The 26,205-nt window shown below is 42.3% G+C and overlaps 1 protein-coding gene across 2 annotated transcripts in view; it reads left to right on the forward strand.

Annotated features, from left to right (window-relative positions):
• The window catches only part of nlgn1 (neuroligin 1), a 401,272-nt gene that overhangs the window by 326,681 nt on the left and 48,386 nt on the right, over positions 1 to 26,205 (forward strand). The gene's annotated exons all lie outside the window — the stretch shown is intronic.

Below are 26,205 nucleotides of genomic sequence, written 5' to 3' on the forward strand. Positions count from 1 at the left end.
AATAAGTAAACATAGTGAGACAAGCTGTTACAGCGGGAGAGAGAAACAGGAGAATGGCACAGATGGGTACTGTAAAAAAAAAAGAGAGAGGCTGTTAAAAAGTGAGAGTAAACGAGCTCTGCGGAGAGAAGGAGAGAGAGAGCGAGGAGGGGTAGACTGGGAGCAGCATGAATGAGTGGGATTAGCCTGAAAGTGAGGGATTAGCAGGGCTGAAAGGAGTCCCGTTAAAGAGAGCAGAGGAGTCAGCATCAACAAGACAGCGAGCAGATAGCTGGAGGGGTTAAGCCAACACAACTGGATCCCGCTAACAGATAGTGGAGAGCCGCCACCAGCAGGGAGCGGCAACCAGCTGGGAAATTTAGATGCACTGCCGGTTGGAGAAATTGACTCCATTCGGCCACACAGAGTGGCTTATACTGTTGTCTGGAAAACAGGAAGCTGTGTGTTAGAGGCCGTGTGTTGCTGAAGCAGCTGCTGGTTTCTTCACATGTGGAGTCAGACGAACTGCACCGACTGCTAGTGCATGAAAAACTTGAGAAAAGGTGAATATACAGTATTACATAAGGTCCTATATTGTTGAAAGTGAGACTTCCATCTCTATTTTTGATCATAAAGAAGGTCTAGGTGCAACTGGGAAAGTATCGAGACGCTCCACGGGGAAATGCACACAGCAGAGAGGGTCGCACTGAGGGTGTCGTATCCTGTACAGATTGTAAAGCCCCCTGAGGCTAACTTGTGATTTGTGATTTTGGGCTATACAAATAAAATTGACCTGACTTGACTTGACAACCCGTATTGAGAAACTTTAAAACGAGTCGTCAGGAATATACATCTGTATATCTATATATAGATTCTATACAGTCGCCTGTAGACGTGCTGCTAAACTCTGTGTAGTTTGGAGTCCCCGGCTGCAGAGACACCGCAAAGCACAGATGTGGAAGACCGGAAACGCTGACCAATCAGATCAGACTGGGCTTTTCAGGGAGGGGAGGGGGCGCTGAAACGGAGTGTTTCAGACAGAGGGTGAATATATATTCAGACAGACAGGATGAGAAAATAAGGTGTTGTTTGAACATTAAAGCATGTAAACACGGCTGATTCATGACGGTCCGTGCTGGAAGTAGAAACCACAAAAAAATCATAAGTATGAACCTGAAAATTAGCATAATATGGGACCTTTAAAGGTCCCATATTGTAAAAAAAGTGAGATTATCATGTCTTTCATATTATAAAGCAGGTTTAAGTGATACATAAATGCTGTGAAAGTATCAAAACACTCAATCCATGTTGAAATACACACAACCCGTATTCAGAAACTGCGTTTGAAACAAGCCGTTTTTTCTGTCCATTTGTGATGTCACAAATCGACAATATTTAGACCGTTGCACAGTTTTAAAACGTAAACATACTAAATGTGTCCCAGTTTATTTCCTGTTGCATTGTATGTGAATGACATCAGCTGACAGGATGTAAACATGGACTCAAGCTGATTCCTTGCAACGCAATTCCGTTGCCTTTCCATCGAAATACGCTAAAACGGAGCGTTTCAGACAGAGCTTGAATACAGGTATGTTTAGACAGACAGTATGAGAAAAATAATGCCTTTTTTGAACATTAACGCATGTAAACATGTTCTAGTAGAATCACCAAATACAAGCATGAAGCTGAAAATGAGCATAATATGTGACCTTTAAGATGTTTTATATTTTAAATAGAATTATCCTTCTCACACAGACATGATGGGCTGATGAATTACTAAGGCATAACAAAGCACAAACCTGGAAGCACTACCCACAACAGTTCAGTTTTAATACAAATAAGTGGCAAGAGGTGCACAGTCGAAGGAGTGAACATTAATGTAGATTGATGTTTTCACAGAAAGGAAACCACAGCATGAATTATTACTGGGAAACACATCATAAGAATATTTTTTAAACAGATAGATTTGCCAAATGCATGCAGAACGAGGAGAGAAACGACAGCACACAATGCAAATATGGAGTTTGACTTGATAATGTTCCGGCTATACAAAGAAAACAAATCTTGTTGCTGTTCAAATTTGCATATATTTTAGATTATTTATTTATTTTTATTTTGTTTTTTTTGCCAAATTTTACATTAACAGGCAAAGCTTGGCTTAGCATCCAGTCATTTGAGAGCAGTTTTTTTTTGGGTATAACATATATTTAATTCAGCTTTTGTTTGGCAGCAATGTAGACAGAAATCTCTCCAGTCAGCACTGCAGAACTAATTGCAGCTTAAATGCAGGATGGATGACTTCTACCATGGCTACCACTGCGGATACCATCGTACCACAAAGCTGTTAGGTTTGGGATGTTTAACTGCATGGTGCAAAACAAGAAGGTGGAGACAGTGTTTATGATTTTAAATTAACATTGCAGATCATTTTTTATCATTTTAAAATGCACAGGGCTGAAGGAGTGCATGGTGTCTCAGTGGTATGAATAGTCTTATTTTGGGCTCCCCGTGGTGTCTTCAGAGGAATATGATGAATAATTCTGAAGTTCATGTTGCAGTCATTGCACCAACAAACAGGCACACATATGCATGCCCACCCTTCCTACACACGCAAACACACACACGCACGCAAGCAGCCAAAGTTCCAAGAATATGCACATACATAAATACAAAGTTACACACATGTTGACACATTCTGAATACATCTTTACGAAATAGGCATTAAATGCTGAGTATTAGAGCTTGAATTGCACGCTCTGATGGCCACCCACTGAAGTCTAGGGCTGTGAAATTTCACAAGTTGCTCCTCTGAATGAAAAACTCTCGGAAGTTATTTGACAGAACTTTTCTTCAAAGACACATTTGATGGTGTTTAAGTTTGCAGATGGAGGAGGAAGAGAGAGTGTGAGAGTGAAAGAGAGAGAGAGAGAGAGAGATAGAGCAAGGGGAGTAGAGAGGAACAGAGAAAAAACACATGGTTATATGGTTTATGCTGCACGTCAAAATGTCCTGTCGTTTGCATAACTGCTGCCGTGTTGCACCACACCCAGCCTTCAGTTGGAGTATCAGTGCTAGACAGGATGAGGCCTAAAGATTCTGCAAAACACTGTCCTCCTCCTGAGAAGAATGACAACAGCAGTCATTTCAGCTAGTACCCCCAAAACAACATCTACGTTTATACGGCCAAAGGAGGGAGACCTTATTTGACGTCATTATAGAGCCACAAAGTCTGTGAAAGGAGGAGGTCGTGGTGGATGGATAATGTTGAAAAAAAAAATATTAGACTTTAACGCAGGAGGCTGATGTACTTCAATCAAATAAGATATTGGTGCAATGTCAGTTTGCAGTGCAGGCCGGTGTACAGCAGGTACAACCCAGTCGCCAGGAAAAAAACAGGTTTCGTAAATACGTTTCATATCAGCCTCGTATCACACTTGCAGAAACACACGATGCCATGCTGTTAACGTCGTGAAATGATTGGTTAGGCTTAGGCAACCAAACTATTTGGTTTGAAAAAAGATTGTGGTTTGTGTTCAAATAATAACGTAACAACCGTAACTGTAACTGAACAGATGACAACCGCCCTTAGAGGACTTTCTTACGTAACGTTACACAACAAAATTAGAGATAAGATATTCCTTTAAGCGTAACAATGTTATGTAACAAGCATAAAGTCAACGTTGACTTTTGGTTTTATTCGCGACATGAACAGCCGTCTGCTGGGTGATAGTCACAGAGGAGGGATCCCCCTTCCGGGATGGGCAGACGTGCAATAGATGTTGTGTGTACAGCGTAACAACATAATGAAAATACAACATAGACAATCCATATGACAAAAAATAATACGTTTAATGTGAAAATATGTGAGAAGGTGGATCCAGGAGGATGTCGAGCAGCTCCCGGCGTCGCCAGACAGATAGAGCCAGAGCAACACGACTTCCTCTCCACGGCAAACAGATAGAGCCAGAGCAACACGACCTCCTCTCCACGCCAAACAGATAGAGCCAGAGCAACACAACCTCCTCTTGACGCCAACCAGATAGAGCCTTAGCAACATGACCTCCTCTCCGCCCCAACCAGATAGAGCCTTAGCAACACGACCTCCTCTCCACGCCAGATAGGTAGAGCCAGAGCGACACAACCACCTCTCCACCCCGAATAGGTAGAGCCAGAACAGCTCGACCTCCTCTCCACGCCAGATAGATAGAGCCAGAGCAACACAACCTCCTCTCCATGACGAATAGATAGAGCCAGAGCAACACAACTTCCTCTCTACGCCGAATAGATAGAGGACCAATTCCATTCACAATCATATTATTAGGATGTGGCGGCAGCAATCGAATACAACCAACACTGTAGGTGTTAACTACATGTAACACTTACCTGTTATGGAATGATCATTGCAAACCAAGCCACAACATAGTTTTATTGTCATAATCACAATTGAGTGCGATCCAAATTCCATGTCTTACTTTGCTGTACTGTAGTAAGGTGCTCTCCGTATACACTGCAACACTGATATATATGCCAGAGGCTGTTAAAGCCCTTCCTTTCAACACAATAACACGAACAGTCACTGAACTACTGCTGCATAGACACCGTATATACAAGCGAATTACAGCCTCCTGTCTCCGGCTTACTATAAATCAAGCAAGTTAATTAATGGCAATTTGTGTTTGCTAATGGTGTGTAGCCAGTCACGAATGATGAAAATGGAACTTGCCTTTCACCGCCAGCCTTGTTGGGCTTACAATTTTTCCCCCCCATAACAGTTGGTCTGCACACCATCTGAGCTTTTATATTTTCAAGTCTTTCTTCGGTCTAGTTTTGCATCTTACAGCCACATCAAAACCCAAAGCAACGGTGCGTTTCAAACCAAACCAAATGCACTCGAGGTGAGAAAGGTGTCCCACATCTGAGAGTATAGCTCTCAATGCTGGAGAAAGTGTGCAGCGATGTTCAATATTTCAAAACACACACACACACACACACACACACACACACACACACAGATAAGTCTTTGGGGGTTCAGGTGATGTGAGTGCAGGTGTCTTCAGAAAGCTTTCAAGTCAGTTGAGTGCACTGGAGGATGGCCAGATTATAGATACAGTTCACACACTTTCACACACACATTAGTTTGTATTATCCGTGTTCCAATTTCAGCTCGGGTCAAAGAAAAATGAATCTTACCTTATAAAAATGATGTGAAAGAAGCGTTATTTTTCTAAGAACTATGCGAGCGAGAGTGAGATTCTGACTTTAATCTGTTTTTAATGTGTCATTTCTATGTATTTTTATATTTATTTATTTATTTATTTATTCGGGCTTAGGAGAGGAAATCAACAGCTGTCTCTATTCATTTCCTTCCTCACTGGGCAGCCTGCACTTTTCTTTTTTTTTGCGATCTCACTCGTTCTCTGTTTGTGTGCCTCTTTTTCCCTTGCTCCAACTCTCTAAATTAAAGAGGCTTTTAGCTCTCCAAAGAGAGAGCTGTCGGCCCAGCTGTCCACTTTAGCATTAAACAAATTGTCAGCGCACACACACACAGACATGCGTGCACACTCACACGGACATCTCTCTCTCTCTCTCACTCTGCCTTCCTTCCTCTCTATCTCTATGTGATGAGGCCCCCGTTATTTGAGAAGGTCAAGTATGTGTTGCGGCAGCCTCACATATGCCGGGGGAGATCCGTGAATTACAGCCATCCAGGAGGGGAGCCGAGACGCCCAATCAGACAATTAACTCGGCTCCAGAAAAGGCCAGCGCAATTTCATCTTCGCACACACATATTCACATACACACATGCACACTCATTTATACATGCAAGCTTGTGGCACACTACTTGTGAGGACCTTACATTGATTAGGTTCATTTCCCGAGCCAACAAATTTAATTCTAAACTTCGACTAATATGTTTCTGCACAATGGGAGCCTCACCCCGCCAGAAAAAAAAAATTAAGTATTTGAGTTTGAGGTCTTCAAATGGGTGTGCGGTGTACGTCGATAATAAAGTCAATGACTAAATTGCTGCATCCAGATCCCCCTGAGGGATACAGTTCACAAAGCTGGCTAATGGTGCATTTAGGGGGCTCCTCAACTTTTAAAGTCAAATATTTAAAAGTTTATGAGCAGGAAATTGCCCTTTAACAGCTGACTAATTGTACATTCCTGTGATAAAACAGAGCCAGCAAGTGTCATGGGAGAGCAGTTGTGATGTTTCCCCTTCCACGCATGATTTACAGCAACTGGCAAAGGTTTTGTACCAGGTCAATGGTAAATATATCCTTAAACTTGGGTTAGGGTTACTTCAGTTTATGCTTTATTTACATTGTTTGAACCCCGCAGCACCTTCTCATAGGTCCAGGTGATGTCAGATGTCTAACAGTGATAGATGTCTGCGCTCCATCTGGCCATGCCAACATGCCACTGGCAAGGGCAGGGGAACTTGTTTAAATAGAGTCCAGGCAGCATAGAATTCTGCAGGTATGATGTTGAATCTCTATTCAGTGTAAATCAAACAGCAGCAGGGTAGTGAGGATGCTTTGGTCGACTTCCATTTGATCTAGCGAACAGAAACCATCACTGGAATTCATTACTAGAACGGAACTCGGAGAGCGCAGACCTCACCTAAACCGTCGTCGTTACTCTTTCCAACAATCACCAAGTGTGCTTTGGTCGAACTCAACTGTAATTTCACCGAGTTTAATGTGAAAAAACGCCAAATCTACTTTTCAATGTACTAAGTATTAAGGTCAACTTTTTTCTTAATTTCAAATTAGATATTTGAATGCAGAAATATCATAATGTCAGGCGAGGCAAATGAGACACTTTATTCATTAAGAATCACTGTTGACTTATAGATGAAAAAGAGCATTTGAGATGGAGATTGAATTGACTCTTTTTGCCTTAATCACACGCTTGTGTAACATTAGCCGTCTTCTGCAGAATTTGTCATCTTGATCCACTCTGGTCTTTGCACAGTCCTTACACAAAAACACAATCAGCATGGGGTATTGTTCGGGTTCATTTCCCTTACTGATAGAGATTTTAGTTTAATGCTTCTTTGCCTGATAACTACATACTACTTGCCATCTTCTACATAAAGTCTAGAGTTTACATTTCCTAACATGAAATTTGAGTTTTCAGTAGACTAACATGACACTAACATTATTCTACATGTTGTATACTTGCACACTTTTCTGTAACTTTATTTCCAAGAAAATAAAAGCAAACTTTTTTTTACATCATTACATTATCCATCAAAATTATGACATCAAAAAAAAAAGATGCATCTGAAAGGTATTACATTATTGGTAAAAATGTTATTACAATATCAGCCAGGACAGTTTATTACATTGTTGGTCAAGTTGTTAAAGGTCCCATATCGTGCTCATTTTCAGGTTCATACTTTATTATGTGTTTCTACTAGAACATGTTTACATGCTGTAATGTTAAAAAAAACTTTATTTTCCTCATACTGTCTGCCTGAATATACCTGTATTCACCCTCTGTCTGAAATGCTACGTTTTAGTGCATTTCAACGGAACTGCAACGGAATTGCGTTGCTAGGCAACAGCTTGGGTCCATGTTTACTTCCTGTCAGCTGATGTTATTAACATACACTGCAACAGGAAATAAACTGGGACACATTTAGAATTGTTTACGTTTAAAACCGTGTAATGATCTAAATATTGTGTATTTGTGACATCACAAATGGACAGAAATCTTAACACTTAAACCTGCTTTATAATATAAAAGACATGAAAATCTCACTTTTTACAATATGTGACCTTTATATTATTCGGTCTTATTGCATTTTTGATCAGGTTAAGTGCACATTTTACTACATTTTCAGGTATAATTTGGTTATACTCTGCTGCTTGTGTCTGTTTTGAAACACAGAGAGGATTGAGTAATTTTAATCGTCAGTAGAGAGATAAGATGCGCCGAGCAGGTATAACGGTGGAAGGAAAAGGGAAATGAGATGACAGGAATAAAGACAGAAGAGACGATGTCACGGAGTGACATGGCAGGAAATTGGACAAATCTCCTATTTTTGGAACATCTGATTACAGCGATCATATTCAATAAGAAAGCAACTGTTCACTCGCGTGGGCTGACAACAGGGCAAATGAGACACAGACGCAACTGAGAGTTTTGCATGAAAAGAAATTAGAGTGAGTGAAGGACTGAAAGAGAGACGAGACGAGACAAGAGAAACAACTACAAAATACTGTCGCAGCCAACAAAGGATTCAGTCAATGAAAAACATATATTCTTGAGTTTAGTTGCTGTAAAACTGTTTCACTGGTTCTCCTGATGCTGCATGTATTACCATCGATTAACCTTGTGCTACTTCAAGCTGAGATTAATATGTTGTCTAAATATTATTATGTAGTGCAATAATAAGGGTAACTGGGGGGACAAATGATCTTTAAAAGTAGGTAAGGATCAGAGGAGTAGATGATATATTAAATCCATCATAGCTGTCAGTCTCTATTGAACCACCAGTGTGGGTTCAGTGCTAAAACACATCTGCACTGCACACACACACACACACATACACACACACACACACAAACACACAGGTATGGTAATGTCATGTAATGAAAGTTCAATTTAAAGATACGCACTTGTGATGGTAATGCATCTTGTGTATCCTTGAGGCCTAACAAATATAATGAATGTATTTCCTCCCTTGTAAAACATTTGCGAAGCCGTTTTTTTTTTCTCTTCTTTATCCCCTTCTGCCTTTTGCTGGCACATAACATCTCTGTCTGATCAGTGGAATAGTATAAAAACATCAGCAGGAATCTATGTGCTGAAATGTGTAAACCATGTGTGTTGAAAACAAGGAGCTGCCTCTCCATTCATCCTATTGGTGAGACGACAGTAGAGAGAGATGACGCACAAAAAGGGGAGAGAACGATGGGGTAGGACATGCAACAAAGGCCTGGACTTGAATCAAGGACAATGTGGTTCACGGCCGGAGCCTTAAAGGGCAACACCACTTAAAGGGACTGTTTGTAAGAATCAGAAATTGCTTGTTAACAGCGACACCTGTGGCCGTTAAGTCGACGAAGGTCAGCGTCATGTTGCTCGCGCTCGCGCTTGTGCTCGCTCTACAGAGACATGAACGAGCATCGCTCAAAACAGTGAGGCGACACACGTCAGCTAAAAGCACAATATCACTCTATATTTCACCGGCTTGGCAGTAATGTTAGCTGACCAGACGAAGGTCTCTCCATGAATCAATGCCGATCCTAGTGTTGGCTTTTCCTGCTTCAGCTCCCCCGACCGCGGTCAGAAGGAACAGGGGAGACACCGGAGTTTTGGTCGGAGACGATAACGTTACTCGCTGCGGAGACACAGGAAACCTCTGTTGGTCTGGAGGAGCTGCAGCATTTATTTCTGCACACACGTCCACTGTACATTCACTAGATATTCTCAGAGCTAAACTAATTCTTCTGCAGTGTGTGGTGTTTGCGCGCATGCACGTGAGAGTGGAGCGAGTGAAAAATTGCGCAGTGTGTGAGTGAAGGCAGGCAGGCAGAGGAGCAGAGTACAGCAGAGACTCTGGCCCTAGAGACCAAAGCTACGGTCTCCCCTGTGTCTTCTGACCGTGGTCGGGAGGCTGAAGCAGAAAGAGTTGACACTGTTTAACGGACGGGCTTCACTAGATGTAACTTTGCGGTTTTGGTGCTTCCGTGTAGTTTGTGTTATAGTCTGAGTCTGAACAAACAGTACCTTTTAAATGAAGGATTCCAATATGTTATTTCCATGGCCTCGGAAAGTTCAGTCAATATTTGTGAACCTGAGCTACTCTCTCTACTCTGGTGATGTCATCAAGTATAAAGTGTGGAGCTGCTCCATAGACAATGAATGGGAGACTGATTTTGTTTTTACTTTTTTTATACCCAAATGAGCTTCATTCTATTGTAGTGTTGTGAAACAGAAACTGTTCCTATATACTCAGAACATTCCCCCTGACTGCTCTCAGTGTCATCTACAACATCTCTCCCTGTTCATCGTCTATGGAGCAGCTCCAACATGAATGATTTTTTTGAAAATGGGTGTAGTTTCCCTTTAAACCCCCTCAGCCTCCAGGGTGCCCCCAAGAGTTACCCAATCAACACTTTAGATATTCAGCAACACCAGCGGCAACCAGCGAAGCTCAGGTTGCGTAGTGCCGTGTATACTATTCAGCAGTGCACATTAAGGTAAGGAACTTAAGCAACACGTTGAACTGCAAAGCCTGTATCCATGGCTACCTATACGAAGTAAGGAGCGGCGCCGATGGTTGTAGGTCAACCGACTAAAAAGCAGTTGATGTTATAATGTGTTATAACATGCAGCTACGTACACAGATTGAACTGTCGTCGTTTTATTATTTTAGCTCGTGCGTGAATCAGATTTGTTTACAGAGACTGAGCAGAGATGAATCACAAGCTAACACGCTGACATTTGTAACAGCAGGTTGAGTGTTAGTGCATTCAAAAAAAATCTGAATTTCAGACTAAAGGCCCAGACTGAAGTTAAGTGATGCAATTGTGACCTTGCAATTAATCATAATCACAGCAGCAACTGGGCAATTATGTCAGAGAGGTTGGAAATAATTCCCTTAATTGTTAAAGGGAAATTATAAAGGATCTGTAAGAAAAGTCAAGGTGCTGAAACACAGCTGACCTCTGTGTGTGTGTGTGTGTGTGTGTGTGTGTGTGTATGAGTGTTTGTGTGTGTGTGTAAGTGTCAAAGGTGGGTGAGTATACTTGAGCCGAGGTGCTGACGTGCATGCGTCGCTGCACGCTGCTGTTAATGGACAGCCAATATCATGAGTGAACGGTAAAAGTAGAGGCTGCTTCGTGAGCAGATGGAAAATCAATAGCCTATTAGAGTGTACAGGGCAGGAGGGACTTGAAGGGCGGAGGAGGAGGGAAGGAGGGGGGGGGGACAAGAGGGTGAGTTAGAATTAGGAGGAGAGAAGGAGGAAAAGCAGGAAGTGGTGGAAAAGGAGATACATTTATCCTAGGCTTTTTTAAAGGGACTCTATGTAAGAGTCAGAAATTGCTTGTTGACGGCGAAACCTGTGGCCGTTTAGTCAACGTAAGTCGGCGTCCCGTTGCTCGCGCTTGTGCTCGCTCTACATAGACATGAACGAGCATCGGTCAAAACAGTGAGGCGACACACGTCAGCTAAAACCACAATATCACTCCATATTCCACCCGTCCCGGCAGCAATGATAGCCGACCAGACGAAGGTCTGTCCATGAATCAATGCCGATCCCAGCGTCAACTCTTCCTGCTTCAGCCTCCCGACCGCGGCCAGAAGGAACAGGGGTCGGAGACGATAACGTTACTCGCTGTGGAGCCCCGTCACTTCAGGAAACAAGACACGGGAAACCTCTGTTGGTCTGGAGGAGCTGCAGCATTTCTTTCTGCACAAACGTCTACTGTACATTCACTAGATACTTTCAGAGCTAAACTAACTCTTCTGCAGTGTGGAGTGTGCGCGCATGCACGTGAGAGGTGGAGCGAGAGAGCGAGTGAGAGCGAGTGCGGTGTGTGAGTGAAGGCAAGCAGGCAGAGGAGCAGAGTACAGCAGAGACTCCGGCTGTAGAGACCAAAGCTACGGTCTCCCCTGTGTCTTATGACCGCGGTCGGGAGGCCGAAGCAGGAAGAGTTAACTCTGTTTTGCAAGACAGGCTTCACTACGTGCAGTCCGTGCCGGAGTCCGAGTCTGAACAGCATATAGCCACACCCGAGCGCCCATGGGACACCGACCCACGATGTTTTATACGAGTAAAAAGTTACAAACAGTACCTTTAATTGCATTTTAAGGCAATACCTTTCATCTCACATTCATTCCGGTAGAGCTGTGAATTGACCTGAATACTGAGCATGACACACACACGCCTGGCACATGCCTGATGCAACACACAAAGCATTTCATACACAGCAACCCAGATCCACCATTACCATGTCTATCAGCATGCATACACACACAGTCATACCAGTGCAGCTTATTGCTGTGTGCTATAGTTATTTTTATGATTTCTATTCATTATGGGATGCTTCGACGATGGGATTCATCCAACATTCGTGCCAATAAAGCACAGCAAGTTGAACCAAAATGGAGCTGAAGCACAGACTGCGAGTGCGAGACGGAGAGGAAACGAGAGCCAAAGCTTGAGGGTAGCGGCGATAATGAGAGGAGAGTCCGGCTTCTCTCTGTGTGTCCGCGGTAGCCTCTAGCCGGCTATTAGTAGCTGCAGCACAACCACAAGGCCCTGTGACAGTCAATTAAACCTCTTTATCTGGGATGCCTGCATCACGCTCTCTTCATCCTCCTCCTCCTCCTCCTCCTCCTCCTGCACTCTTTCAGCATGCCCTTTCCTTCTGGTGTCTTTATTTCCCCTGCTTTCCAGTTCCCTCTCCCTCCGCTGCCTCCTCCTTGAACTCTAAATTCACAAAAACAAAAAATGAAACAAATACCGCCCAAAGAGGCAGTAGCTTGCCAGGCAAAATGTTGTTCAAACAAATAGCCTCAACAAGACGTCTCTGGGTTTGCGTGAGTGTGTGTGATGGGCCTTTGGTCTAACTGCTATCTAGAAAGCATGTCTTCTCTTAAGGCAGAGCTGTGGCTGTTTGTGAAGTCAAACTGAGGCTAAGTGACTCGCCGTCGGTGACTGATGGACTTGCTTACTGTACAGTATGAAAGAAGACAAAGACAGACTCAGTACAGTTAGGCACAACTCATTATTTGTTGAAATGTCAACTAACACAGCATTAGGAAAGGCTCGTTGGCTAACATTAGCAGCTGAACCTTCACCAAAACACAGTATAGCCTATAGCAGTGCTGTATTTTTATGCCTCTGCGCTGGATGACAGCCGTGGCGCTGGAGCTCCGATCTGCGAGCGCCGAGCCAAACGCAGATTTGCCTCTGATCTGGTGAAAAATCTCTGAAGTCTTGTAGTTTCAACTAGTCATTACCCAAACCAGGCCTCCTTGATTGAGGACCAACGCATGCCCTTACAATTTGTGTATGCAGAGCTGGGCTGCGGTCGAATAGTCCTTTTTGCTGAGGAAGGTTCCTAACGGAGTGAAATGACCCGGAGTATCTCAGTAGCAGCCATGATAAGAGCTGTTCGAATCCTCTAAATGTTAAGGAAAGGAGCTTCAAAGCTTCCTTTATTATCTCCTTTAGCAGAGGATACACCTTCTCCATAACTCGAACAATTAACTCAATATTTATCATATATTCCTTTGTTTATTTCAATTCCAACCTTGGTAATGAAGTGATATTTTTCACCGGTTGTCCACGTTTAAGGTCAGATTATTTTCATTTATATGTTGATGTGAATTGTTCCAGCAGCAGAAGGACCTGCAGTATCTTTCTTTCACACACCGCGGGTGAAGCAGTCTGTCATTGAAATGTCTATTTAACAACACACGGGGGGGAAGCAGTAGTTTTGTAGTCCGTCTTCAGAACATTGTAGTTTCACCACAGCAGACCCGCGTCACTAACATCCGCCGACGTCGCATCATAATTACGGAGCCTAGTGAAAGTGTCGGATTCTCTGAACACCACGGTTGTCTTTTCCTAAGTCCTTCTGAATCCTCTTTCTCATCTTTCCTTGACCTCATGACGTTTTCCATCGAGGTCAATGGTTAGGAAAACACGTTAGGATGTAATTTTTTTCGACCGCAGCCCTGTTCATGGTATGATTGCTCAGTTGCCTTTTTGTGAATTGCAGTACAGCCTACTGATGACCCTTGGGGACCCCTTCAAAATATGCCACAACCCCCCAGTGGAAGATGACCCAAACTTTGAAAAAACTGCTGCTTATAGCATTACATACTGTACATGGATCTGATGCGTATACTACATGTCATTAGAGAATGAAAGTGTACTTGATGTATTTCTGTACACACACATATTTATTGACAAGGAGAGGAGATGAGAAAGGCTGGTCTTTGGATGACATTCACTACCCACATACTGCAGCTATTATCACAGCGACCGAGAAAGAAAAACATCATAATGGACAAAAATGGGCTTCTGAAGAGTTCACATTAGTGAGTCATCATATGTAGCGTAAACAAGCAGACACTCCATATCCCAGACACTGTGGTCTCATTAAACACAACCATTGATGTCATATGGAGAGAGCAATTAAAGAGGGAGAAGACAGCAGTTATACACTGGCTGAATGGAGCTTACTTCCTGTGTGTGTGCGTGTGTGTGTGTGTGTGTTACATCAATATTGTCCCCCCTGTTTGTATCATTACATATTTATTGTCCGTTTGATCATCATACCACGCAGGTTGTTTATGGAAAGACCATAACACGTATTCATACCACATTTTGATTGGACTCCACACAGAATTATTATTATTATTATCATCGTTGGTTTCAGGAGTTTTTTAAGGGCCAGATGGTGGTGATGCTGCTTCAGAGTGCGTTTACACCCCGGAGAGGAAAACACAATGACTAAAAGATTATATTATTGCATTATTTAATAGCATGAAAAGAATAAAGATTTACCGAGCATCATCAGCGGCGTGTCCACGTCCAACCGAAATTATATTTACTAAAGCATTTCAATCACATTTTATTTCTTTTTTAAAAGAGTAGACAGCGTTACATGTCTGACATCAACAACAACCACCCAGACAGCGAGGGAGGAAGAAAGAAAGTCAAAAGCAGTGAATTGCCTTGACAAAATGCGACAGAATACATATAAAACACAATGACGCAGACCGGAGTGAGCTGACGTTTTTTTCCGTGTGTGTTTTTTCCTGCTTTATCAAGCCTTCCTTCTCCTGTCTCCTGGCCTCCTCTGCGGTAGGCGGTGACGCTGGGTTGTCACAATGGTTATAGTGTGGCGAGGTGATCCGTGCCTTCAGCTTCTACGAATATCATACAGCAGAGAGAGAGAGAGAGAGAGAGAGAAATAAAGGCATGGAGATAAAGAGTAGTAGCAGATAGAAAAACTGTCTTTTACAGATAGAAGGTTATTTCTAATAAATGTGCTTTAGCCGAGAAGAACCGTCAAATGAATGCACATTTTATGAATTGTTTTAAATTTATCTGGTGGAGGTGTTGAATAAACAGATAGCAGAAAGAGAGGAAGAAGAAGGCAGGTCAGAGTCGAGGTAGAAAAAAAGAAGGAGACAATAAAAATGGAGGGAATACAAAGGTGGAAGGAGGACAACAAAAATAAACAAAGTGTGTTTCAGTAGACTTGAAGGTAGTGACCTGGAAGGACTTCCACATGGCAACCCTCAGCCAGAAGCCACGACTGTGTGTGTGCTTGATCGTAGCGTGAGAGCAACCATCAACCTCCAGGTCTCTTCCCTGTCGTGTGCACACAAAGCTGCTGTCTTGCTCAGACAATCCACGATATGGATAAGAAATGATAACTGAAATAAACATACAGTTCCCGTATTGAGCATACAACCACGTGGCTGCACAACTAAACACAACTCTAAATCTGCTTTCTCATTATCATTATCACACTGTTGCATTTTCAGCTGGTCATCATTGTTTGCATGCATTCATTTCCTGCAAGGACTCACTAACAATCTTGCAAGGAACGTGGTTTTTGTTTGTTTGCATGGGGTGGAAAGTTAACGGGCACCCTTTTGCAGTGGTAGTTAGTAATAAATGTAAATATAAAATCATAGGTAAAAGGTGTTAAATTCGATATTCAGAGCATTTCTGTTGCCTCCGCACAGCTCTTAACATGGCGATGACTAAGCCTGCCGGTAGCAACTAACGACGCTATAACAGTGAAAACAACGTCAACAGGCCTGGCAGAGCTAACAGTGTTAAAGGGGACATATTGTGCTCATTTTCAGGTTAATACTTGTATTTTGTGTTTCTAATAGAACATGTTTACATGCTGTAATGTTCAAAAAACACTTTATTTACCTCGTACTGTCTGCCTGAATATACCTGTATTTACCCTCTGTCTGAAGCGCTCCGTTTTAGTGCATTTCAACGGAATTGCGTTGCTAGGCAACAGTTTGGGCCCATGTTTACTTCCTTTCAGCTGATGTTATTTACATACACTGCAACCGGAAACAAACTGGGACGCATTTAGAATGTTTACGTTTAAAACCGTGTAATGGTCTAAATATTGTATATTTGTGACATCACAAATGGACGGAAATCCTAACGGCTTGTTTCAAATGCACAATTTCTGAATACGGGCTGTGTGTGTTTCTCTGTATATTGAGCTTTTTTTTTATAGTTTAACAGTATTTATAAAGCACTTAAACCTGCTTTATAATATAAAAGACATGAAAATCTCACTTTTTACAATATGGGACCTTTAAACTGGTTTGGGAACCAGATGGTGGGCGCTACGCTTCCACAACGACGCCATTAATCGGGACGGCGTCATCAGCTGTAACCGCCGTATGAGAGCAAGTGCAGAGTGGCGGCCGTGAGTTAGCCAGTGGGGCACGCTCACGTGCACGGACATGCACTGAAAGCATGCGCGGCTGGCCGGCGATGTCAACAAAGCACAGAGAAGCTCTGATTATAACACACTCGGAGGGAGATAGACTTCATTCTCTGCTCAGGTGGACATTACTCCTCTATATTTTTACACAGACAATAGTTGTTGATGATATATTAATGCTGTGATATCATAGACTCAGGTAGACATTACTCCTCTATATCTTTACATTAACAATAGTTGTTTGCTGCTATATTAACCCTCTGGATATGGTATAGAGAACCTTTGAGACGTCCTGTATTTATTGACTATATTTTCCATTTCTCCTAGTGCCATGCATTTACAACCTTTTGCTTTGATTATGCAGTTTTGTAAAGCATTTTGTATTCCCTTTCTGCCACACTAAAGGAAGTTACAATGTCGTCCATTAGCACATGAATTTAAATGCAAATTCTTGCAAATTGTATTTGCATACCATCCCAAGGCACGTTACCACACACTGCAGTTGGACTCTGGACTTATTACCTTTCTCAAAGAGCAGCTAAAATGAGTGCTTTTTATTTGTATATATATATTTCTCACGGAATAATATTAAATAGCAAATGGCTCGTGGGTTACCATTAACAAAACAACAGCACAGAGAGCACAGCGAGGTATAAATATCTATAATTAAAGATAAAACCAGATTAACTCGGACCACCTCTTGGCTATGTCTGCGTCGTGTGACTCCCCTCCCCTCCCCCTCATCTTGCACGATCTCGCACTCCCTTGAGAGTATTCAGGGCATTGTCACAACAAATCATATCACCTTTTTTTTTTATTCAGTCACTTTGAAAGCACTGCATTGTGGGAACGCTTTCTAGAAATGAATGCAAGCAGACCTCAGATCACCTGTTTGATTCACCAATAGATGTAGGCAGATGAAAGGATGTATATATGTCTTTAGGGGTGGTTTCAATTAATGACTGTAAAAGTGGATATAAAAACTGTAAAATAGACTTTTATCTCTCTCTAACTCCATCATTGGCTGTTTCTCTCTCTCTCTCTCTCTCTCTCTCTCTCTTTCTCTCTCTCTCTCTCTCTCTCTCCGTCTTTGTGTAGATTATACATGTGGCGGTGATGAAAGCTTCTATCAGGTCTGATTTTCTCAGGCAGCATCATTATTAGATGAGCACAGACTCATTTTAGCTCGGAGCCTTCTCTCGTCTGTTCACACCGATGCAACATTCTTATGTGTGCGCGTGTGTTAGTGTGTGTGTGTGTGTATCTGACTATCTTGTAGCGCACTCAGTGAGCTGATGGCTCACGACACCTGCACTCGCATCACCTGAGCCCTCAAGAGGGATGTGTGTTTGTTTGCATATGTGTGTGTGTGTGAGAAAGAGAGAGAGTTGAAATATTGAACATTGCTGCAGACTTTCCTCCAGTAGGAGAGCTTGCAGAGCTACTTTAAGATGTATAGGACATCTCTCTCACCATCCATGGGCGTTTTTGTGTATGATTTTGGAGTGTTGCTTTCTTTTTTTAGGAGTTAGGGATACAATTCAAAATTAGACTGAAGAAAATGCTCCCGAATGAAAAGCCCTGCTGTTGGCCCCATATGTCATTATTAGGTCAATGTGGAGGCAGTGAATTAAATTGCTATTTTCTGACTCATACCTCACGTTATCAGCAGAATGTCACAATCTGCAAATACTGTAGCAACATCCAAATGATGTTTATCTAAGGCTTATAATCGGCATCCCTACTAAAGATCGTTTTTACATCAAACAATTCGCAGAAGAAAACAGCCCTTTATAGTCAAAATAATATCTAATGAAATGTCCTTGGAATCCAAATTAAATCTTGCCAAGTATATTAGTCTGAGTACCGGTCAAAATAACTCATAACACTTAATATAAGATAATCACATCACTCCTCTTCATCCCCTATGAGACATAAGGCTTCAATGAGCTCTCTCCATTGCATTCGGTCCTTGTGCAGCATGTTGGGCCTCTCCCCAGATGACAGGGTCATCTTGTCCAGCTCCTGTATCACAGTTCTGCGCCAGGTGGATTTGGGCCTCCCGGGTTTTCTTTTGCCTGGTGGTGTCCATCTTAAGGCGACTCTCGGGATACGGTCCTTCTCCGTTCTCAGAACATGGCCTAGCCATCTCAGACGTCTGTGTGTAATTTCCTTGGTGATGCTCCGGCTACCGTTTTTTCTTGTACAGTTAGTTGTTGGTGGTTGGAGATTTTGTTTGGCAAAAAAAGATCTGGCATATTCGTCTGAGGCATCCGTTGTGAAAAACTTCCACTCTCCTCATATCAGTTCTGATCACTCGCCAACTCTCTGAGCCATATAGCAGAACGTACTTAACGTTGCTGTTGGTCTCATGTGGTATGAGTCTGTAATCTGATACCTGGAAGACAATAGGCTTAAGGGAGAGTACTAACAAATCAACTCCACCACCAACGCTCTCTCTCAATGAAATGACCTGTGATTGGTCAAAGTCTCCCGTCACGGGCTAGATTTTTTTAAAGCCTGAAAACAGAGCCATGATGAGGAGCAGAAGTCTAGTTATCTCTCAGAACACTTGAATTACAATATGCTGAAAGGTTATTATGGGATTTTTGCCCAATGATGCCAAAAACATACTGCCTACTGCCACTTTAATACACACATATGTTATATTCACGCCTCGGGGAGGCACATCGTGACACCGACATGCTGTCCTCTGGTAGACAGGCGAGTCTATTACGCACTTTGGCGTGACATCGGGTTGTGTATTGTGGGGAGACCGACATCTCAAAACCCCAACATTTAAAACCAAAACTGTTTACATTGCTGGATACCAGCGGGACATAAAATATATGTTTTAATAGTTTGGATGAACGTTTAAGACACACATAATAAAATATGATATGTTGCTGGATTTTAGTACTGTGTGGGACTGTAGACAAACCGTCCCTGCAGGAGTATAAACAGGAGCGGTATCTTCCAGGTCTCTAAAGGACCAAGTGCTCCAGACATAGCACTTCTAACAAGGGCCCTAATGGAGACACTGCACAATCCTCAAACTTTTCCTCTTTCTGTCTGACTTTTTTTTTTTTCTCCAAGTGAAAACAAAGTAGACTTTATATAGGGTCGTCAAAACACAACACCTACCTCCGCTTCCCCCCCCCCACCACCACCACCACCAACACATCCACCCACACAGCGCACGCTCTCACACCATCGCCTGGAGTGTGCAGGGGAGCAGGCAGGAATGTCACAGCTATTACAAATCCTGTTGTCTCTGTCTCTGGGACAACAGCAGCCACCCAATTAACCTTTCGTCTGAAGGCGCACACCCACACACACACACACACACACACACACACGCACACACCACATATCAAGAACATTTCATTTGAAGGGAGGCAACACTCCAAGTCTCCCATTCCATTTCATGTTATCTCCAGGAAGAGTTCACGTTGTGGTATTTTCTAGACTAATAGACATAGTCTCTACCTTTCCTTTTCTGTTTCTGTCCTCTTCTTCTCACCTTCCATCAGCATTCTGACAAGAACAGAGAGGAGAGGTATAGCAGACGACTCCATCAGCAGATTATTTTTGTACAAAACAAAGATAAGTGATGCTTCTGCAGAACAGAATACATACAAGACATCTGTTTTGATCAGCGAACAATTTTAGGACAATTTGCAGTGTGGTTCATCTCGTTGTCCGGTAATGTGCTGATGGCTGTTTTGCATGCTAATGTTGAGCACATTGAGTTTGTTTGCTACAAGAGCAGTATAAAGTGTCGTACACACTGCATACTAGAAAGGACAAGATGTACTAGAAGTCGAATTTAAAGTTATAATGTAGTCCAGGAACTGGTACCACTCAAAAAATGGTGGATAGGTCGACACAGATATAACAATAGTTAAATATAGGTAATTAATGGCCTATATTGTCAATTATTAACCAGTTGAAAAGCATGAAAAATTGTGATTTTACAATGAAAAAAAAAAAAAATTGCGAAAAATCTTTCACATTTTATGATAAATAAAAAAAGATATATTGGATGCAAATCAACATAACTGACCACCGTCTAATGCTGGCAGGGGTGGAGATGAGATTTTGCACAGACATGGCACTAGATGTCATGTTGTAGTTTGATGACAAGATGATACTAAATCAAAAGTTAACATAATAATAATAATAATAATTTTCCAGTTCATCCAGACACCTGCACCATTTATTTTAGAATCCAACCCGTCAAACGATACCATGACCACTTACCAAAGGAAACAAAGATAAATGGTTGTCACTTGAAGACATGGTTATGTACTGATTAGAATGAACAGTAAATGGAGCACGAACCATCAGTTACATGCAGTTAAATAACAACTTAGAACAGTGGTTAGTGATTAAATGGACAGCCAATGAAAAGCAAGTATTTATTTTCCATGGCCACGATTTCAAATAACGACATCAGTAAACAGAGACTCAAGTTCATAGAATAAAAGTAGATGCACATTACTTTTCATTTGGAGCTGGGTTTGAAAGGTTTGGGAATAAAGCCTGCACATAATTCAACACACTGCTTTGAGCCACGACTGTGTCCTTAGACGACGATACGAGCACCAAGATCTGTGCTGCCAGTTCTCTCTGAATCCATCAAGAGTCTTAAAGGGGGGCATATCATGAAAAACCTCTTTTCAGTGCTTGTGCACTTACATTTTGGTATGTGGAGTGCCTACCAACCAACAAACTTTGGAGAAAAAAAGAAAAAGGCAGTTTTTTTTGTGGTGCTGCCTCAGAAAACATGATTCAACAAGCATGGAGTGCTCCTGTGCAAGGCCCTGCAGTGCAGGAACTGTTTATGCCAGGATCAGACTACACAATACTTTTGATGGTTACGATTATGTCAGATTAGACGATTGAGAGTCATAAATTCTTGTCGTGACTTGGCCGGGACAGATGAAAGAATACACGTCGGTCCCCTGTTCCGACAATACACACTCTCCCGGCACCGCCGTCTTAATATATGGGCCTACCGGGGCTCAAGCCCCCCGAGCCCGACCATGTAAAAGGGCCCACAAGGCTCCAGGGGAAAACAATAAAACCTAGAATGGCACTTGGAGAGCTCAGACCTCCGCCAAGCTGCCCGAGTACGATTGCCCCAGCCCCCTCTCCGTTCAGCCTGCGCCATCATCCACGTGTATTTTTGTTAATGTTGAGATCAGCTGTACGTAGCGGAGCATCGTAAAACACTTCATTCAAACTGTACAGAAACAAAATAAAACTCAACTAAACTGTCGTCGTTACTCTTTCCAACAATCACCAAGTGTGCTTTGGTCCAACTCAACTGTAATTTCACAGAGATTAATGTGAAAAAAACACAAATCTACAGTTGTTGTCCCCCCCACCGCCCACCCCCGCTCTCTCTCTCTCTGAAGGAGAGAAGCGGGGTCATGCGTCATCAACGCGTCATCAGTTACACTGCGCATGTGTTATACCCAGATACCCTTAATGTTGTGGCTGATCGGAATCCTTAAAAAAAATTCCTGAATCTGGCTCATGATCTGGATCGCCACCAAAATCTGTTCATTGTTCATTGTAGCCCACCTCACCCCACCAAAAAATCATACAAATCCATTACGGACTTTTGGAGTAATCCTGCAAACAGACAAACAGACAAACCAAAGCCGGTGAAAACATAACCTCCCTCCTAGGCCTTCGGCCTTGGCAGAGGTAAATATAATTCACAGGGAGAAGCAAAAGCGTGCGCGCAACAGGATGCTCCCTGCGCAAAGACGCAATAGCGGTGGTGTTTTCTACTCCGACACAACCTAGATTGAATATCGAGGTCCGATGACATCATTCTGCATAATAAGTAGCCATGTGCTCCTGTTTACAGCTGTGTGTGTCTGTGCTCAGCAGGTCAAATTCAAAGCAAAAAAAAAGAAGAAAATCAAACATGCTAGACTTTCTGTCTGGATATTAGGCAACAAAACTTGGGAAAAGATACAACAGTATTCCCATTTTCCAACAACAGAGGTGCCAAATGTCCCAACTGGACATCAACACATTAACAAACACTCACTACATCCTCCAGTTTTTTTTTCTGCCAGTGATGTAGACACGCCCGGCTGCAGGGCTGCGTCTGCTCCTCCAGGGGGACTTTCCTGCTCGGCCTCCATGTGTATGCATATACAGTATAGCATCTTCCAGGCCAATAACACTCCATCCATTTTTCATTAAAGCCATCATTTATTGTGATGGCTGTGGTATTCCCTCAACTGCAGCTTTTGTGGTCACCCCCTCCACCACCACAACCACCACCCCCTTGTTGAGGCAAGTTCGCTGTCAGCAAGTGTTATATCTCCCCCTCCCTCTCCCTCTCTCTAACAGGAATTACGTCCATCAACGGGATTGCTTTTGCATCAGATCAGCAGGACGGCTAACAGTTTCTGTCATCTGGCCTGTGTGTGATTGTGTGTGTGTGTGTGTGTGTGTGTGTGTGTGTGTGTGTGTGTCCCTGGATATGCGTATTTGTGTGTCTGCTGGTGCATAATAGTTTCTGTTTGATAAACATGCTAAGCCATTGTAAATGTGTGCTGGGGAGTCAGTGGGTGACTGACTCAGCTGCCTGTCCATCATCCTCATGGCCGGGACTGCAGCCAAGGCCTACATAACATTACTATTGAAACGCACAGTGACACGCATGCATACAAAAATGATCCACTTCAAAATGGACTGATCTGCTTTCGAGGAAAATAAATAGAAATGACATCATGACTCAGTTAAATTTAATACTTGCCCTTTTTTTGTAAAGAAGGGAGTTCATCCATCAGCAAGGATAATTAAGCAAGATATCCTTATTCTATGATTATTATCCTTATTATTCTTAGATTCCGACACAGATTGGCTTGTTCAAATAACTTTATTTCAACCTACTGAGGGATTTTTGACTAATTTCTAAATAATTTAAACTGAATCAAATGGTAGTAGCCAGGGCATTACTGGGTTACTGGACCCCGGAACCAAGTCAAATCACAGTGTTTAGAAACTATAAGAGAAAAGTGATTTGAACTGACAACAACTGAAATGATGTCAACCAGAGCAGCAGAGTGTGCGGCGTGTTTCGCGAACAGAGCTAACAGGATTAACAGAGCTAGCAGCTAACTAACGTCAAGTCAAATCAATTTTATTTATATAGCCCAAAATCACAAATCACAAATTTGCCTCAGGGTGCTTTACGATGTGTACAGGATACGACACCTTCTGTCCTTTACAGTACGACCCTCTCATCGGATAAGGAAATACTTAACCATAAAAAAAAACATAATAACATAACAACATAATAAAAATACAACATAGACAATCCATATGACAAAAATTAATACATATAATGTGAACATATGTGAGAAGGTGGATCCAGGAGGATGTCAAGCAGCTTCCTGGCGTTGGCAAATCGATAGAGCCCGAGCAACACGACCTCCTCTCCACGCCAAAGAGGTAGAGCCAGAAAAACACATCCTCCTCTCCACACCAAATAGATAGTGCCCGAGCAACACAACCTCCTCTCCACGCCAAATAAATGGAACCCGAGCAACACAATCTCCTCTCCACGTCAGATAGATAGAGCCAGAGCAACATGACCTCCTCTCCACAGCAAATAGATAGAGCCAGAGCAACACAACCTTCTCTCTACGCCAGATGGATAGAGTCAGAGCATCACAACCTCCTCTCCACGCCAGATAGGTAGAGCCAGAGCAACACAACCTCCTCTCTACGCCAGATAGATAGAGCCAGAGCAATACAACCTCCTCTCTACGCCAGATAGATAGAGCCAGAGCAATACAACCTCCTCTCTACGCCAAATAGATTGAGCACATGTGTGTGTGTGTGTCACATCAGTGTCATGGTACAGGAAATGGAACAGGTGCTCTGATGGGCCAACAGCTGTTAAGGTTAGCAAGGACACATTTAGAGCTCAGAGAAGAAACACACACACACACACCTTGCATTGTCCTCTCCGTTGCTTCGTGTTACCATGAGACTGAAACCCACAGGTTAACAGCCACGATCAATTAAGCTGCAATCTTATTACCTGAGGAAGCTATTACCCTGAGAAATACACTGTACGTCCTCATTCGACCAATATACCCAATACGCTCACACACAATCACGTATAGCTGGTCGGCGCGAACAATAAAAAGCATCCAGAGACTCTTCTAATTGCACTATCCAGCAGATCATTAAGTGAAGATTGCATTCTGCCAGCTGAGATTCAAAGAAAGAAAGAAAGAAAGAAAGAAAGAAATTCAATTAGGAAAGAAAGAGAGCAAGAAAGAAAATGAAAGACCATCGTCTACTGAGGTGCATCTTTAAAAAAGTAATGTTGTCAACTAGTTAAGTCCTAAAATCGTATTACTTTGAAACACGTGAAAACTTGCTATTAAAGTCCCTGTGAAAATGAAAAATACATTTTCCCAGTTTTAATCCTGTGTCCCTGTGTCGATCGTTTATTTATCTCTTGTTATGTGCCAAATATATGTTTAAAAAAACAGTATAAGAGTATTTTTATACCAAAATCTCTGTCTTTTCTCTTCCTGTAAACGTTCTCAAATGTTTGATGACTCATCCTACACTCGGGGGCGTTTACAAAAATTCATCCAATCAAATGAGACTTTGGGCGACTATAGCCAATCATTTGTGGATCGAATCAATATACTTTCTTTGATCGAGGTAGCTAACAGACTAATATGGAGAGAGACAGGAAGAGATGCGTGTTTGGATATCAGTGGACAAAAACACTGTTTTCATTTCCAAAACTATGTGTCTGAAGTCTGATTCATTCAAGGGAAACTTGACCGATTTTCAGCCGGTTCAGTGTCAGTGCAGCGTGGCAGTACATGAAATGAGCGGCGGAGTTTTGTTGATCATCTGCACGTATGCTGCAGTATATGGAGGACCACAAGAGTCACGCAGATGTTGCATGAAACAGAGCTGAATACGATTTGCTGTAAAACAGGCATTTTTGCTGTTGCCAAAATGATTAATTTGATCTGGATTTGATGGCCCTGCTTGAAATGTTGAGTTTCAAAGTAAAGGCCTACCAGGAACAGTATAGGTACCATGCCCTTTAAGCCATTGGAAGGCCTTTAATGTGAAACATCAACAGCTGAACAGCGATCATAACTGAGCATAATGGAAGCAACTGGAAATAATTTCTGAAGTGAAAAGAGTATTTTTGTTACAGAAGAGAAACTGAGAGCAGCAGAGAATGACATCATTCTGTTGTACTGAATAAGTGCTGCACTATACTTAATTTATAAAGACAGTAGATAAACATGAGGGACGTTTTGAGTTGAATAATAACAGAAACATGATATATATGGTACCTATTTTACTTATTTGACGTAGTTATTAGGGCTGTCAAAGCTAACGTGATAATAACGTTTAAATGCCACTAATTTCTTTAAGGCATTAATGCAACTTGATTGCGGTTTTGAAGTTCTTGCGGGCTCACTTTTAATGCTACCGTTTAAGATGCTGGTATCATATGAAACAAAAAAAAACTAAGGAATCCATAGGTACCAACAATGTCATGCCAGCTTGTCGTGAAGGAGGCTAAATAACGCTCCAAACTTGTGCTAAATTTTGGTGAAGAAAAACTGTCATGGCCATTTTCAAAGAGGTACCTTGACCTCTGACCTCCAGATATGTGAATGTAAATGGGTTCTATGGGTACCCACAAGTCTCCCCTTTACAGACATGCCCACTT

The sequence above is a fragment of the Sebastes umbrosus genome, chromosome 5, assembly GCF_015220745.1.
Source record: "Sebastes umbrosus isolate fSebUmb1 chromosome 5, fSebUmb1.pri, whole genome shotgun sequence".
In the NCBI taxonomy this organism is placed as follows: Eukaryota; Metazoa; Chordata; class Actinopteri; order Perciformes; family Sebastidae; genus Sebastes; species Sebastes umbrosus.